The sequence below is a fragment of the Podarcis muralis genome, chromosome 4 (assembly GCF_964188315.1).
Source record: "Podarcis muralis chromosome 4, rPodMur119.hap1.1, whole genome shotgun sequence".
Classification (NCBI taxonomy): domain Eukaryota; kingdom Metazoa; phylum Chordata; class Lepidosauria; order Squamata; family Lacertidae; genus Podarcis; species Podarcis muralis.
This window is the reverse complement of record NC_135658.1, coordinates 28984988-29002317: the sequence shown is the minus strand read 5'-3', so window position 1 is coordinate 29002317 and position 17330 is coordinate 28984988. Positions and strand designations below refer to the sequence as shown.

The 17330-nt window shown below is 41.6% G+C and overlaps 1 protein-coding gene across 4 annotated transcripts in view; it reads left to right on the top strand.

The window, feature by feature from the left end:
• The window catches only part of STARD13 (StAR related lipid transfer domain containing 13), a 218240-nt gene that overhangs the window by 114774 nt on the left and 86136 nt on the right, over positions 1 to 17330 (top strand). The window lies entirely within an intron of this gene.

The following is a 17330-nucleotide window of genomic DNA, read 5'->3' as shown; positions in this document are numbered from 1 at the left end:
TGTAAGTACTTGCGTAGAGACGTAAGCCGTGTATGACCAAATGTTTTCCATAAGGCTATGGAGTAACTGCTGGTGTTTGTCTTTAAAATTTATGTTCACTGAATTTTTAATTTATGCCCACCCTACTTCTATAATGTAGAGTGAGTAACAGAAATAGATAGGTCCTTGTCCTCAAAGGCCTCACAAGCAGATCACGTACGATATTCATTTTGAGAAAGTTTATAGGCCTACGCAAGCAGTCTCCTTGGGCATATCCGTTTCTTCCTCCTCCCTGTGTAAAATATGAGGGCTGAACGGATGCAGGAGCACTCTCCCCAATGTATAGTTTTGGTTCATCTTTATGTGCTTTTAATTGAAGTGATGCTTAGAGCCTTTCACACAGAAAGATGATACGCAACTGCCTGTATGAATCCGTTAAAAAAGTTACGTAGAAGATCAACAGAGAGAATACTACCAAGTGCCATGGACTTCCAGCTTATATTTAGGAAAATGGGAAAAACAATGTTCCTTAAGGGAACGGTGGCTCATTTCAGTTCACTCATAGCACCTGCACTGTATCGAGAGAGCCAGCTGAATAGCAATATCAGACTTCCGGTCATGAGAATATATGATGCCAGAGTTTCATATGTGGATTTCTGCTTTCCTAGATAAGTACTTTCAACACTTATATCTGCTGCATATTTACTTGGAAGTAAGTACCACTGAGTTCACTGGTGTGTACTCCCATATCCAGGATCACAGGGCTGCTGGCTTAAATTATTATCTCTGCTTAGTTACTGTTGAGCTTTGGGTAAAGGATATGTTGATGGAAATCCTATCACATTTATAAAGGAACAATGCATATTTCAGCAACAAGCATTTGATGAATGAGATTATTCCCTTGGCAATTAGGCAAACTCTGTTGTTTGCAATATGGTTTCAGGAACCGGTGATGTTTGGAGGATACTGGTCCTAGCTGCGGCTTCGATTTCAGGAAGGATATTATGTCATGCCGTATTACCTTGTGCACAATCTTGATGGAAAGAAAAAGAGCAAAATTTTCCCTTTGGGTTTGTTTAAAACAAAAAGCACACAGTATTTAATTAAATACACATTTCCAGGTGATGATGTGTGCTGGGGAAAAAGATTTGTAAAACTTCAGGGAATATCCGAGGCCTATGCCCTAGAATTCTTTTTAAGCATCTTCCTATAATTTTGGGAGCTGTGTTAATGAATGCCCAGAATGAAATGCTGAAAAAGCAGAGCTTCGTTCCTAACCTTCAAAAATCTATTGGGCGGTTTCCAGAGAAATAGTTCCGTTAGTGCAAGTATTTCTTATTGCACATTCCTCCCCTCTCCCTGTGCTCCCTCTAAATCTGTTCTGGGGTTGCTACAGTGTGGGCTTTTATATATGTCCAGCAATGTCAGCCTCTGACACCCTTGCCTAAACATTCCCTTTGAGGTTGTTAGAGGGACTTGGTTGTAATTTTCAGCCTAAATAATCACACAAAATCTTTTCTAGCGTGTGTGCCTCAAACCTATATTTCCTCTGGGCTTCTGCTGCTCTTATCTGCTTCTACGTAAAGTAGATGGTTTGATATTTGTGAAGATACAAGAGGGTATATCACAATGCGTGCACAAGAATTAGTGGCTGTCAGCTTTCACTGGTGTATCTCTGATGTTTTGAATATACCCATCTCAAAATTGGCATTGTTCCCATTTACCATGTTGATATTTGCCTAATTTCAGACATTCACCTTAACAGATACACAAGATATGAGGTGCTGCCATATACGTATATGGGTTGCCCAGCCCAGTAATGTACCCTGACTATTGACAGCTCTCCAGGGCTTCAGCAGAAATATTTCCCAATGTTGTTTCTTGAGAACTTGGATTGGATATAGCTGAAATTGCATTTATGGCCCTTATGCATAGCAAGTTGTTGCCCCTATAAGAGGAAAGGGACTGTCTGCACTTTTTATGTTTAATACCTTTAATGATGATGGTTATTGGTGCAGGGAGAACTGTAACTGTTAATTCTCTTTTTAATTTTGAATATAGGAATAAACTTATAGAAGAGCAAGAAAGGAAAGCTCCTTATCCCACCATCACCTTTCATCCACCTGCACTGCTTGAAAAGTTTTTTTTGAAGGGTTAGGGAGCTACTGGGCAGAGAAGAAGGACATAAATGGTTTTTTCCATTAACTTCTTTAAGGCAACATAACTTAGGAACCTAAGTGGAAATTTCAGGTGCTTCTTCTATCCCCCAGCAGTATCCTACATTGCTCAGGAAGCTATTGACCAGGCATAGGCAAACTCAACCCTCCAGATATTTTGGGATTACAAGTTCCATCATCCCTGACCACTGGTCCTTTTAGCTAGGGATGATGGGAGTTGTAGTCCCAAAACATCTGGAGGGCCAAGTTTGGCTGTGCCTGCTATTGACCTTCTTTTAATGGGGTGCTAGAAGCTGCAGAGTAGTGGAGGTTGCAGGAAACTTGCCCCCCCAAAAGCTTCCATAATTTTCATTTATGTTAGCACCCAAAGTTATCTTAAGATAGTGCTGAATGTCAAGTAATGTTGAGGTTCAAGCACACTGTCGTCACAAGGCGCCACTTGCCTCTTGCTAAAGCTCTTTGAAGCACTATGCTGACCCTTTTAATTATTTGTGTAGTTGTGACATTTATCTAACCCGTTTCCTAAGGTCAAAGCAGTTTACATAAAAAATAAAACAGGATTTCAAAATTACATAAAAACCCAAAGCAGAATGGCTTGTATCCAAAGTCATAACTGCATGAGTGGAAAGACACTTTTGCCTGCATACGGTAGCCTCACCAAATTCTTCAGATTTCCTCATTCCTCTGTGCCCCCTTGTGCTACTCCATTTTGCAGAAGCAGCAATTGAGAAAAACATTACACTCAGGGGAGGAGCCAGGAAGCCTCCATTGCATGTCTGGGGTGTCACTCAGTCTCTACAGCCAACCCACCAATCAACAGCACTTCATTTTCAGAGAAGCTCCACAAAACATTCCACAGCCTACCAAGAAAAACTATAGGTCATGGCCAACATACTAATCTTGACTTCCAAAGTTCTTTGGGGAACAGCTTAGTTTTGTACCCTCTGGAATGTCATTGGGGAGACAGTTTTTGGCGTCCTTCAAGAAGGTCATCCCAGAGCCGCAGGGCAATTGCATTGAAAGTAAATTTTATCCAGCAGTTCTTACAAACTTAACATAGCAATGCAAAAGGAGTATTTTATCATGAAACTCTTGACGTAAAGAGGAAGTCACAGTGTATTTGCTGTGGCTTTAATTCAGCAAAGCACTAAGCATGTTCTTTAATTCAAGGGTTCTCATATTTTGAAATAGCAAACCTCCCCAAGTTAAGTCAACAATTTTTCAAGCAACTCTTAATATATCTAAGTTAAAAGAACATACAATTGCTGGGCTGTTCTAGGCTTTGGGAGCTAGTAGATCAAAGAAAAAGGTGAGGTTATGACTGAGCTATCCAAAGCCTATGATCTGCTTTCACATTCTTACGAGAGGCACCCCATAAAAGCAAAGATCGCTGGCATGAGTTTTCTCCACTGAACTTCTGCTTGGTTCTATTTGTGTGTTTGAGAGACTAATTCATTATTCTGACATATTTGGCATGAACGTAAGAGGCTGCCATATTGGTCCTGAAGAACAGAATACTTATGGTAGAACTACATATTATATCACATAAGACTGACACCCAAATGGAATTCCTGGGTCAAATGTGTTCGCCTTCCCCCACTTCATGTAATATCTCTCACCCTTTCTCAAAACACCAACATGCTCACCGTTTACCAATCCCTTATCCCTTATCCTATAGCAGTTGACAATTTAGTGAAGGGGTGCAAGTTTTGGCCGGGCCGAGAAATCAATGTGGGGAATGCTGTTCAGGCAGCAGCCCTCAGGTATTGTGTAATGTAAGTTCAACCTTTAGCTGAGACACAGCCACTAGCACTTGGGAGAATAGCTGTTTCTAGTTAATGCAAATTTACTTTAACCAGTAGTTCCCGGATACACCTCGCTTGAAAATTGCTGATGGTCTTAGCAGACTTAAGGATTTTCATGTCTGTTGTGGCAATTGTAATGTGCTGTGCTAGATGCCGTATATTTTTAGTTGTATTTTATTGCTTCTTTTATTTCTTACATGTTGAATTTTACGTGAGAAAAAACAGTATCGGAAACAAGATTAGAAAATAAAAGATAATACAATATGAATATTTAATGCAATGGATGTGGCTGTTGTGTCCATCCTGTTCAACTTTTGCATGGACAACCAGGTTTAGAGAATGATGGAGCAACTGCTGATTCTGCCCTTCTTCACAGGGACACTGTGGATCACCTGAATAAAGCTTGCAGACCACTGGTGGTCCACAGATTAGAGTTTGGGAAGCCCTGCCTTAGACATTTATTGGGAAGTGAAAAGGGAAGTTGGTTTGTGGAACTCTGATGTTGCAAAGTATTTCTGAGTTCACATCTGATTATTCATAAGATTTATTTTTTATAAAGTTTGGAGAAATAATCACAAAGTTAGCAAATTCACAGTTAAAATGAAGAAATATTCTTCACATGTCCTGGCCTGAAGAAAAAGAGGAAGAAGCAAATACAGATAGATTTTAATGCTTTCAGTCTGTTGGTCACACAGCCCTTCCCAGTACGGTTTGTCTTCTTAATCCGAAGGGGTCATTCGCCCACCAGTGTGTAAAAATGGGGTCAGCTTTGGCAGCTTGGGGAATCCCATAGCTATCAATATCTTGTTTCGTGTCTTTTTCTCCAAAGCTAAAGATTCCAACATCATGTGCTAGCTTCGGATCTGGTCTCTGGGCACGAGGAAAAGTTGCAGCCATTGAATGAGTCCCATCTAGGAAGAGGCAGCAATGTGCCTAGACAGTTCGTGTCAGTTGCAGCAGCTGCTATAGGGCAAAGGTACAGAAGAGGTTGTCTTGGCAAATCCCATAAGGACTTTATCAAGGAATAGAGGGAATTGCCTCTGCCCTGGGAACTCCTTATCAGGTGTGGCGCTGGGGTGTTCCCTCCCTGGCCCCCTTCCAGTCATTCCACTAGTACACACTTAGGTAGTTAACATACATAATATGGGTAATTTGACTTTTTCAGTTAAACATTTAGCATTAAGCAATGAACAGGCGAAGTGAAATAAAATTCCAGGCTAAAAATTTCATAAAATTATCCTAATTTTAAATAACTAGGTTTGCTTTGACAACTCTTCCTTTACCATGGAGAGCACCTAATATTAAAGGCAATCCTTTTTACCATTGACAACAATATTTCATTGATTATAGCCCTCCCTTCCTCCCAAGTCATTCCGTTGTTTTATATATTGGTGGGGTTTGCACGTCCTGAACAAGTTTGTAATATGAGTGGCCTGGAGTATTTGTTCAAACGGTGTGTGTAAGGCCAGTGGGGATTCATTAATGATTGCTCATGTTCCCTCAAAAGTAAATAAGGTGGTGGCTGTCAAGAATTCATATTGGGTGAGTCAGAAAATTATGATGACTTTTTAGAGTTTATAGAAATAGACTGTGACTCACTGTATCATTCAGATCTGTGTAGTGCTGTTGGCTCTAAGGAATGAATAGTTCGATTCACACACTGCAAATGGTAACCATAGCTGTTGGAACAATTCTTTTTATTATGCAGACAAATTATAATTAGTGCCCCTTCTTGCTTTTTTGGAATATATGCCTTCTTTGCACTTTAAAGACCCGGCACAAAATTGCTCCAAGGAAGGGGCTACTGGGACCAATCTTGTGGTGTCAACATTTCTGCAAGTCCTAAAAATATTGTTGCTGGTTGAGAAGGAGTAGTAGTAGTAGTAGAAAACAAGTAACCTCTTTTTGATATTTCATGCAGTATTTATGGAAGAGGCTGATGCGCTGCTCTTCCTGTGTTGGTGCACATGTGTGGGGTTTGCACTTGGTGAAAAATGCCCCCGAATTTTGATTGAGCCACTATATCGTGCTTTGCTTTCTAATTGTAAATGCCATGATATTTCCCCTGAGAGACCTGTTAGAGAATAGCTTGGCCAAGTGATTCATGTCCTGACAAATTCCAGATTGGACTGTTGCAATTGTGATATTTTTGTAAGCGGCCCCATGGGACCATTCAGTGAAGAGTGGGCTATATAAGTACAGGTAATAAATGTACTCTTCATAATAAGAAAGGCCAGTGCCTGTATGCATGAAGGCCATCCTCTTCTGAGTGGTATTAATGGTAGAACATCTGCTTTGCACACAGAAGGTCTCAGGCTCAATCTTCAGGTAGGGCTGGTAGATGAACCTATCTGAAATCCTGTCCAGATATTCCAACTTATAAGTTGTGCCCTAACACAGCAGAGGCAGCAGGAGCCATGTGGCTTTGGGGGCAGGCCTAGACGCACCACCCAATGACTATTGCCAGGCTTGTTCTCATGATGCAAGTAACGTCTGAAGAGGACCTATGTCTTTCGTACTTCTTTATCTGGCTAGTTGTTACTGCACTTCTACTTTGAATTGCAAATTCCTTCCAAGCTTCCTTTCTTGGAGATGTTATTCAACAGATTTTATGTTCTCTTCCATTCTCTTTATTGGTGCAAGCCTATGGTTCTCTTTTAAACAGAAGACCTTTTTGTAACTCATTGCCTTTTTTAAAGGAAAAAAGCACGCTGCGGCTTAGCCATGCATTCCATTTGACATACATTCTGCTTGAGCCTCTCCTTTTAGTGTTTCCGAATCATCTCAATGTGCCTCAAGGGGTTTGATCTTCCACCCTGCAATTTTTAGTTAACTTTTTAAACGTCCAAATTCTACGCATATTTTATTAGAAATTAGATTCCTACTGCATTAAGGGCAGTTTGTGCTATAACATTTCAGGATTGGGCTGGGGATCTTAAATCCAGCGAGGGAGAACTTGTGGGTCTCTAGATGTTGCTGGATTACAACTCCCATCATCCCTGACCATTCACTATATATTAACCAGGGCTGATGGGAGTTGGAGTCCAACAACAACTGGAGGGGACCACTCATCTCTGTCCTAAGCACTCCAGCTTGGAAATAGGTTCCACTGGAATGAACAAAGACTTTTTGGCGTAAGATGGATTTTTAAGGGGCAGTTTTCAGCCTCTTGGTATACTTAGCTTGCTCTGTGGCAGCAGACAGAAAGGATTAAATCAGAAGTCGCCTCTCCCTTTGTTGCTTATGGACGTTGCTTCTGAAAGACACAAGCATTTATCACAGCTAAGACATATTTACAACAGAATACAATGAGTCAAGAGCACAGAAAGATGGCCTAATACAGGCTTTACAATATTCCTATTGTTATTTTCCCCCTTCTCGGATTACTTTCCACCAACATTGTTTTGAATTTACTCAAGAGAAAAGGAGCGTGACTCCAGGGATAAGCATTATCACACACTTGAAAAGAATGTGCATGACTCAGTCCAAATGTGTGCGATAACTTTTCAGTTGGGATTTGTTTACAGAATTGGGCTATTTCAATTCTGGAGAAAGTACAGAGTGACATTTTCAACTACAGTATATAGGTAGCTACAACTTGCAAGCGATTCTTTATCCACACGAAGAGCGAATTTTATTGATACCAGTGGACTGGTTACAGTTTCATATTGTTAAAATTCCAGTTAATTTTTAGTATTATCCAACTAGCACAGCCAATGGTCAGGGATGATGGGTGTTGTGGTTCAAAATATCTGGAGGGCACCAGGTTGGGGAAGGTAGCTGTGGTATGACAGTGCAATTTCACTACATTTGTCTTTGTCATCTGGGTAAGTAGAACCCTTCAGTCTGGAACAGGACAGTTCGCCCTGCGCCTTTCTATAAAACACAATATGTGGATGTCGTGCAGTTAGAACTTCATCCCTAAGCATAAACAAGTAGTGTTTACACCTCAGTGTATGAAAGCCCCATCCCAAGCTCAAAAGGCACCATGTTTATTCAGAAGCAGGCTGCTTTTTTTATAAAGTATTTGGAAGGAGGGAGAGGTTAAGAATTGCATTTACTAGTAGCCATTCAGCAACTACTCATTTGCAACTTCAAAGACTTTTGTTTTCACTTCCTGAAAACACGTCTAGAAGGTAATTGAAGAAAATTGAAAAGTCAGAGCTTGGCAACAGGTGAGAAACAACTGTCTGGTTTTGAGCTTTTGCTTATGAAACCTGCCCTGAGGTCATGAATAGCTTCGAAAACATCTGAGGAAAAGCATTCATATTGTTTCAGAGGTCACCAACATTTTCCATGGTTGTTAGTAGACTATATATATATATAGGCTAACGGTCTGCTGCCATGATAGGCTGGGTCATATGTTAAAAGAAGCCTAAATTTAAGCCTAAATTTCAAAGCTAGCCTGGCAGAGTGGTGAGACTGTTGGTTGTGGCTACTGCTATTTTTCTAGAAAAAGAGGTGCCAGAACTCGCCATGAACACCTCCCTCATTCTTCTCTTAGAATGGAAATGGCGCCCACTTGGGAGGTGCCAGAAACTGAGTTCTGGTGAGTTCCGGCTGGGGGAAAAAAGCCCTGGTTATGGCTATGGAAAATCTACAGAACATGTAGTGCACTCTTAAGTTAGCTAGAAGTGAGTTCCACTTGGTTTAAAGGGACATACTCCTCAATACATGTGTATAGGCTTGCAGCATCAACTGCTATTAGGCCAGGGGTCGGCAAATTTTGTTAGCTGCAGGCCGGTCCACTGTCCCTCAGAGCTTGTGGCGGACCAAGGGGGGAGCTGGAAGAAGAGGTGAGGGGGGCAAGTATCCTTCTCCCCACCCTCCAGCCCCAGCCGCTGCGCTTACCTTCCCTTGGGCTACCACCACCACCACTGCTGCTGCTTCTCATGGGCAGGCAGAGCGAGCTCGTCCACTCCACTCTCTGGTCCACAGGAGCACCAGGGCAGCGGTGGCAGAGGGAAGATGAGTGGCGCAAAAGGGCTGGCTCTAGAGAGGGGCTGCTTAAAATGGCTCTCAGCCAGCTCAGCCCAGCCCTCTTCCTCCAGCCTCTAGGCAGGGCAGGGAGAAGCCAGGAGGGAGGGAGGAGGTGCCACTGCGGTGTGTGTGGGGGGGTGGTGGAATTGCGCAGGAAAAAATGTCGCAGCCTGAACAAACAGAATCCCCACGCCGATCCACGGACAGTTCGCAGGCCAGATCCTGAAGGCCATTGGGCCCGATCTGGCCCGCAAACCTTACTTTGCCAACCCCTGAATTAGACTGTGGGCATTTAATTGAAGACAGCAACCGTTGTTGGTAGCATTTGTTACAGGTGGGGGAGGCTCCACAGACATTTGTGTGGGATTGGAATTAGGAGTTCCTTTGAACCAAGTAGGCTCATACCAAAACCTATCTTCTGATCTCCTGAAGGTTTTATTCCTCTGCAAGAGATGCTTCTGTTATCCTGCCTCATTCTCAGGCACTTAAAGAATTCCTTTAGATATTTTTGTGACTGATAGTTTTTCTTTAGCATATCTTATTGTTGTGAGGTGGCCAAGGATGGCGTTACGTTAAAATTAAATATTTCTCCAGCACTCTGCTGTCTCTTTGGCTGCCTATGCATCCTAATCTGAAAATGGTATTGGTTCAAGGAAAGAATAGGTATACAGTGGTACCTCTGGTTAAGAACTTAATTCGTTCTGGAGGTTCATTTTTAACCTGAAACTGTTCTTAACCTGAGGTACCACTTTAGCTAATGGGGCCTCCTGCTGCCATCATGCTGCCACCGCGCGATTTCTGTTCTCATCCTGAAGCAAAGTTCTTAACCGGAGGTACTATTTCTGGGTTAGCAGAGTCTGTAACCTGAAACGTCTGTAACCTGAAGTGTCTGTAACCCGAGGTACCATTGTATATAGAAAGGAGAATTCCTAGGTGCAAAGATCCAAGTTTGAGGTAAGTGCTCTTTGGTGGGAGAACCGCAGCAGGGATTAAAAATCACGAAATATGCAGCAAGGTAAAACTTGGAAATATAGACTGTCAGACTGTTAACATGTGCTCTTGTGAGTTCCAAAACTTCCTTCTTCCCCCAGCATAAGAAAAAGACCACATGTTTGGTAGGTTAAAATTGGTTCACTTACAAACTCTCCAAAGGTTAGATTCATTTGCTTTTCCATATAGCATTTGGAAAAAGTTGCACAGGCAATAAAACATAGTTTAGTTGCAAAGTGGTGAAAGTTCCTAAATTATTGGTACAGTATAGGAACTCAACAGTGGCTTGTGAGAAACTGAGTTCATCGGGTAATCTGGTAGAGAACAACAGGCCTGATTACCTATTTCTTCCCAAGGTAAGGGAAGTGGATATAGCTAAGCCTGGCAGGACAGTTTATTCCATGGTATTAACCCCTTCATGCATTAATCAGACTTAAGCATGTTGGTTATATGAAAAGGCTCGTGGAAGAAATTACCTCATAATGTCTTCTCTGGACTTTATTTGAAATGCAGGCATCTAGGAAGGCTACACAGTACAGACCATCAAAGAAACGGTTTGTAGAATGAAAGTCATTCAAGCACTTCTTAAATTTAGCATTGATCAGGGGTTAAAACCATACAAATATCACTTGCAATGCATTCTTTCACACATTTACACCTGATATGAGGGAAGATCCTTTTTTGCCACTAAAAAGGTTGGTATAGGTAGCCGAGCTACTGTGGGATGAGATCACTACTGGATATTTTGGTTATCCCTGTGAAGAATGGCACCATATTCCAAGCCAGATACCTGTTCCACCTAACTCAATATTGTCTACATCAGGGGCAACCTTTTTTCCTGTTGAGGGGCACATTCCTTCAAATATAATCTGTTGTGGGCTGCACACCCAATGGACCCAGTGTCAAAAGGGCATTGGGTTGGAGCCAAAAGTGAGCAGTGCCCCCCTTCTCTATCTATTTCAGCCCATCCATTTTTTCTCTCTTTTTCTGCTACCACCTTTCCTTCTATTTCCCCCCTCTCTGCTGTCATCCGCATGACGTTAGGTCAAGGGCCAACGGCCACATGGGATTCTAGAGCCATACCTCACCTCTTCCCACCAAAATAGTTTACACTGGCAACAGAGCTTCAGGCAGGAGTCTTTTACCAACCCTGGCTGGAGATGTCAGGAATTGATCCAGGAATTCATCCAAGGGAGATGCTCTGCAATTGAGAAGGGCTTCTAGATTGTTGTCAAGTAAAGGCTTCATCTTCCAAGTGATGAACTTGGCCCAACTTCACTCAGTAATAAAATTCCACACACCAAGTGAATGGAGAAAGGGGGGAGAATCAAGCCCCCTTTGCACGGGTACATGCTGCTCAGGCAACGCACAGTGTCCCATCTGTTTAAGAAATAATGAAGTATTCATAAGAGTCCCTATTCCGAAGCAAAGAAATTTCCTGTGACATTTTAAACCCCTTTTGTATGCGGCCATTTTTAGATATTTGTGCTCCCAGTCATCTTGCGTGCATGTGGTTTTTGGTTTTTTAGCTGAATTGAGTATTATGATCTCAGCTCACAGACCAATAACGGCAGAGTTATTTGCTGAAAGTCTTTTTTATATCAGATTGTTTAATAGTTTGATGCTCAGGTCATCAGTGTTATCCTCTGAGGGAAGAAATGAATTATTACAGACACTGAAGTGCTATAGTATAAAATTGTCCTGCTTTTAAAATGAAAATTATAGCCAGTGGTACTTATTTGTGTATGTACGAAATGATCTTCCTTTTCTAGGGATAATGATAACAAGGCAGCATTCTACTTCCTGACATAAGCAGCTGAGTTATTTATCATAGTGAGAGAACAGGAATATCACTGAATAAAACTAGAAGCCAGTTCTTTCATAAAGTACTTTTTTCAAAAACTGTCCTAATGCAGATGTGTAGCCAATATGTGGCAGTTATGTCTGTGGACTTCCATTGACCTCATTTTGTAGGTACAAATCAGAGTTCCTTGCTTCCATTTCTGAATGAGTACTGAAGATCGTGAATAGCATGGGTAGGCAAACTAAGGCCCAGGGGTCGGCTCCAGCCCAATCGCCTTCTAAATCTGGCCCGCAGACGGTCTGGGAATCAGCGTGTTTTTACATGAGTAGAATGTGTGCTTTTATTTAAAATGCGTCTCTGGGTTATTTGTAGGGCATAGGAATTTGTTCATTTTTTTTTTCCCCTTTCAAAATATAGTCCGGCCGCCCACAAGGTCTGAGGGACCAGCCCTTCTGAAAAAGTTTGCTGACCCCTGGTGAAAAGCTACTGGAGTTGTGTTTGGAGGTGGCTGCAAACTGACAAAAATGTTCATGTTGCTCCTTATCCTGGGTTCCGTTCAATTGATAGCCATACTCTGTGGTCGATATACTGCCTCTCTCTCTCCCTCTTTCACTTTAAATTGAACCCTTCTAGACCTTCCTTGGACTTTTCACCAGGTAGGTGGCAGTGTTAGAAACTCAGATATATAAACTAGGCAGCAAATGGCTCCTTAAACCAAGGTTGCAGTTGCCAAAACAGAATGTCTAGTTGCCATTTTTGGCCAAGATGGCTCTAAAGTCCTATTTTTCAAATGATGCACTGACTGTGATTGATTCTCAGTTAAACATCTGGCCAGTTCAGATGACAACCTTGAGCTAGGTTAAGAGCTTTGAGAACTTAAGGAAGAAAAGTCACTTTATCCAGGCCCAGTCCACATATATATTGCCCTATTTCAACCTCTTTTTCTTAATGGTGGCTGCTCAGGCTGCGCAGAAAAAGCATTGTGATTCCTGAACTTCATTGGTTGTGCAGATAAAACATAACTGATAGAATTCTACAGGATGTGGTATTAGTGTTTGAAAACAGTCCAGATCCAATGATCCGCAGATGATGGAGATGGCAGGTGCCATCCTGTCACCCAGGCATCTTCACTTGGTCACAAGTGGTCAAAAGCTAGGTGCAAATTGCGCCTGGCACCCTGCTAACTTCGAAAACTGGTAGGTGTTAGAAGGAAGTAGGATGCACCCAAGTATTCTAATTTTCTTAAATATGTGTTAGAATGTTAGTGGCAAAATAGGTTCATTTAGTCATGAGTATGAACTATTCTGAAATTAGATGAATCCATGTTATGTTCCTTGTACCTATTTATTATATTGCAGCAAAATATTCCAAACATAAATATTGTCACTGGAACTGTAGTCCAGTGAAACCTGTCATTCACAGCTGCCTTCCAAAGCACAGGTTTATTTTTATTTTTAAAAGACCTCTATTGAATAAGTGAGTACAAACCTTTTAAAATAAGTCAACAAACACTGCTATGCTGAAAAGGTTATTCCTGAGTGCCTACAAAGCAGCTGGAAATTTTTAACAAGTTTGAATTATCTTCAGAAAACAAAGTCATTTGCCACTATATATGTACTGGTTAATATTAAACAGCTGTCGTGTGCTGACATCAACTTTCAGTTCATATGTAGCTCAGCTGTTTTAAACATTCACTGGAAAATGTAAAATAAGTTATAATGATACTAGTTTCCTGTTAGATGCTTAAGTGGTGATGTAATGTGTGCTAAACTAAATGTCCCCCCCCCCTTTTTTGCACTTGTGGTACGTGCAAAAACTGAAAAAGCACCTGTAATGAACTCACAAAATGTTGTGAGTAATGTTCCCACAAGGCTAGTTAACAAGTTGCCTAGTGCTTTTGGAAAATTTCCCTAAAGACTTCAATAGCTGGTCTTCAAAATAGCAAATCCCCCTTTGCCAGTTTACCGCTTTTCTACACCAACAGTTTTCAGACTACATTGTGGATGATTCTAGGGTAAGCAGGATTTTCTCATTAGGATCAGCAATGAAAGAGAAGGTTTTCCAAACCTGTGCACTGTGAATGATCTTTTCTGCAGTGGATTCTTATGGGCAAATGTTGAGCACTATCTCAATTCACATGATGCAGTGAGGAGGGTCAAGATAATCTTGTTGGGGTGGGACGAAAAAAAGCAACAAAATGATAATGACATCAAGTGAGAGCTCTTGGTTATTCAAGGACTTTAAAGAGCCAATGTGGTGTAGCGGTTAGAGCATTGGACTCGAACCTGGGAGGACACCGTTCAAACCCCCTCTCAGCCTTGAAGCTCAGTGGGTGCCCTTGGGCCCATCAATCACATACTCTCTCTTAGCCTAACCTACCTCAAATGGTGGTTGTGAGGATAAATGGGGAAGGAGAACTTTGTAGGCCACCTTCAACTCCTTGGGCAAAAGGTAGGATATAAATGTAATAAATAAACAATCTCACTTTTAACTCACTTATAAACAAATCAAGGACTGAAGTTAAGTAATTTGCATCTTGGGATACAACTCCTGGTCAGGCATCTTCTAACCAACAATTGAGTTCTTAAGCTTTGTTTCATAATACCATCAGGGGTTTTTTCTGCTGCAGCAAATCAAATGTCATAAATGTCAACAATCTATGCTTCTGTGGCCAACTTCGCATAAAAAGCCCTCAGTGTCTAGATTGACCAGTGATTCTGCTTTGTAAAGGGAAGGGCTTCACCGGAGAAGGGTGTGTCATGCAGATAGCTCATCAGGGACACAGGAAGCAGCTTTGATGACAACTCTTGATTGTTTCTGTCCTGGCATTATGCTACTTATTCCTCGGACTGTCAGGGGTGTAAGTACAGAAATTGAGAAGGACAGGCCATGTTACTGTGTGTGTCAGAGGGGAGGAACTGGTGCCCAAGCCAGATGTTGTTGGACTACATTTCTCATCATCCTTGACCATGGGTGTTGAAGCCCCAAACACCTGGAAGGTCATAAATTCCCTTCCCTGGTATGAGCAATTACACTATTCTTGTTTTGCACCCTGATGTGTCATTTGCCCCAAGCTCAACCAGCTCCTCTGGCCTGGCCTGTGGGAACCAATTTTTCTCTTTCTTTCAGTATTACAAAGTCCATGGGAAACATTTCTTCTCCCCCAAGCCTTTTATGTTTACAGCACCGGCCTATGTGTAATGTTGGAACTGAAAAGTGTTATAATGTGTATATGAATTTTTTTGGTTGTGATTTTTTTTATGGATCACTTTTATGATCCACCCTGAGATTTTATAATGAAGGGCAGGAAGTAAATTTTATAATAATAATAAAGTTCATTAGTTCAGCACCATCTATCACCACAAAAAAAGAAACCCAACAGTAGCAAAATAAACAAGGGATTTTATGGAAATTGGTATAGGTTGTGGGCAGAAAAAAGCAAAAGGAGTTGCATTAAAAACAAACCTATACTGTAATGTAGTTTTTTTTAGTTCAAACACAACCTCGACTTGTATAGCTTTATATCTTCAAATATATACAATGGAACCTCGGTTTTTGAGCTTCTTGGAAGCCGAACGATTTGGAACCTGAATGCCGAAAACCCGGAAGTGAATGCTTCCGTTTTCAAACGTGCCTCGGAAGTCGAATGGCTTCCGAGGTGCGTTTCTCCATTTTCTCAATGGAATTTGCTGACCACCCATTGCGCCTTGGTTGTCGAATGTTTCAGAAGTCAAATGGTCTTCTGGAACAGATTACGTTCAACAACCAAGGTACCACTGTATTTAAAAAGCCAAAACAAGATCCCATGTCCACTTCTGCAGCACCTCCTTCACTTCTAAACCTTGGCTGGTGACTGATTTTCTCCAAGTGATATTATCAAATGCTTTCCATAGAAAATCTCCAATCCAGTATCTATCTCACAATCCATCTGACCTTCTTACCTATCCTAATCAGCCATCAGTTAGTACCTCCATGCTATCAGGGGTCTCAACAGACAGAGGAGCACTGGAACTCTGTTCCAGCATTCTGTCACAGACCTGACTTTTGCATGAGCCTCAGCTGAGAACGCGGTTGGAGAGTGGGAGGTTGATTTATTACCTTCCACAGAAGGATGAGAGAGCCCATGGATATTAGTACAGCTCATTCTTCATAATAGGGGGTTTAAAACAAATGAAATGCAGATCATGTGCAGATCACAGGTCAGGAACTTAATAAAATGATTTAGTAATGGCAAGGAATCTGTTTTGCTTCCAATTTTCTAACCAGCTGGAGAGCCCGGGCACATTATGATTCCCAAACAAAGGCTTTTGAAAAACAAGAATTGGTGAAAACACATGTGAGCGGTGTTCTCACATAACTTGATCTGAAGCATTGCTTGATAGAACCATAGAATTGTAGAGTTGGAGGGGACCCCAAGTGTCATGTATTCCAACCCCTGCAATGCACCCATGACAGAATAGAACAGAACAAAAGACACAGAGAGAACTAGAATGCACAATAAAATGTGTTGTAGATGTATGTGCTGTATGTGGTGAGTACAGTGGTACCTCGAGTTACAAACGTTTCAGGTTACAAACTCCGCTAACCTGGAAGAATTACCTCGAGTTGAGAACCTTGCCCCAGGATGAGAACGGAAATCATGTGCCAGCAAGAGGCCCCATTAGCAAAAGCACGCCTCTAGTTTAGAACAGTTTCAGGTTAAGAACGGACCTCCGGAACGAATTAAGTTTGTAACTAGAGGTACCACTGTACATCAGAAGTGGCACACTCTGAACAATTAAGACAATAAGAGGACTTGAACTACATCAAGAGAATCTGGAGCAGATGGGTAGCAACCTAATGCAGCGCAGCGGTGAAAATCCCTGTATGTGCAATCTGCATCACTTTCCTCTGCCAGCATCCTGCTAAAGTGATGTGGAACTTGACTGTCACTTTTCTTTCTTTGCTGTGTTTTCCTTTGAGTTGTTCTTTCCAGTAGGATAAACTGGGAAATCTGGTGGTGTGAGGCATATGGTTAATTTCTGAATTTGTTAGTTGCCTCTGATCCAGGGGGAATCGTTACTCAGCGCCAAGACAGACATTAAATTGCTCTGAAATGTGATCTTTATTTTTATTTTCGTATCACTGTATTTCAGTATGACTTAGTTGGCCATTGTCCTTCGTATGCTGCCCTAGAATGCATAAAGATGAGCAGCAGTTTTAAAATGTTTTAAATGAAAAAATGATGCAATGGCGTGCAAACTTAAGTCTTGAGTTTAGGACCACAAACATTGCGTTAAGCAGGCATTTTTAAAAGTGTGCTTGGCATTGGCTATTCTCCTTTGCAAAAGCAGCCCTCAAGACCCCCCCTCAAATCCTGTTGAGCACTGTGATGTTCAAGAACAAGAGTTTAATTATTTTCCCCTTTGCCATTTCTCACCAAAATTATCTCCCAGATGTGCTTTTTGATTCACATAGCAGCTTAAGTAGGTGGAAATATTGAGTTTCTTCTTTCCTGACATTTGTCCAACTCCTGTGGCTGCCTTTGGGTTAAAAAAAAATTGACAGGAGAATGGGGTGTGTGTGTGTGTGTGTGTGTGTGTGTGTGTGTGTTCC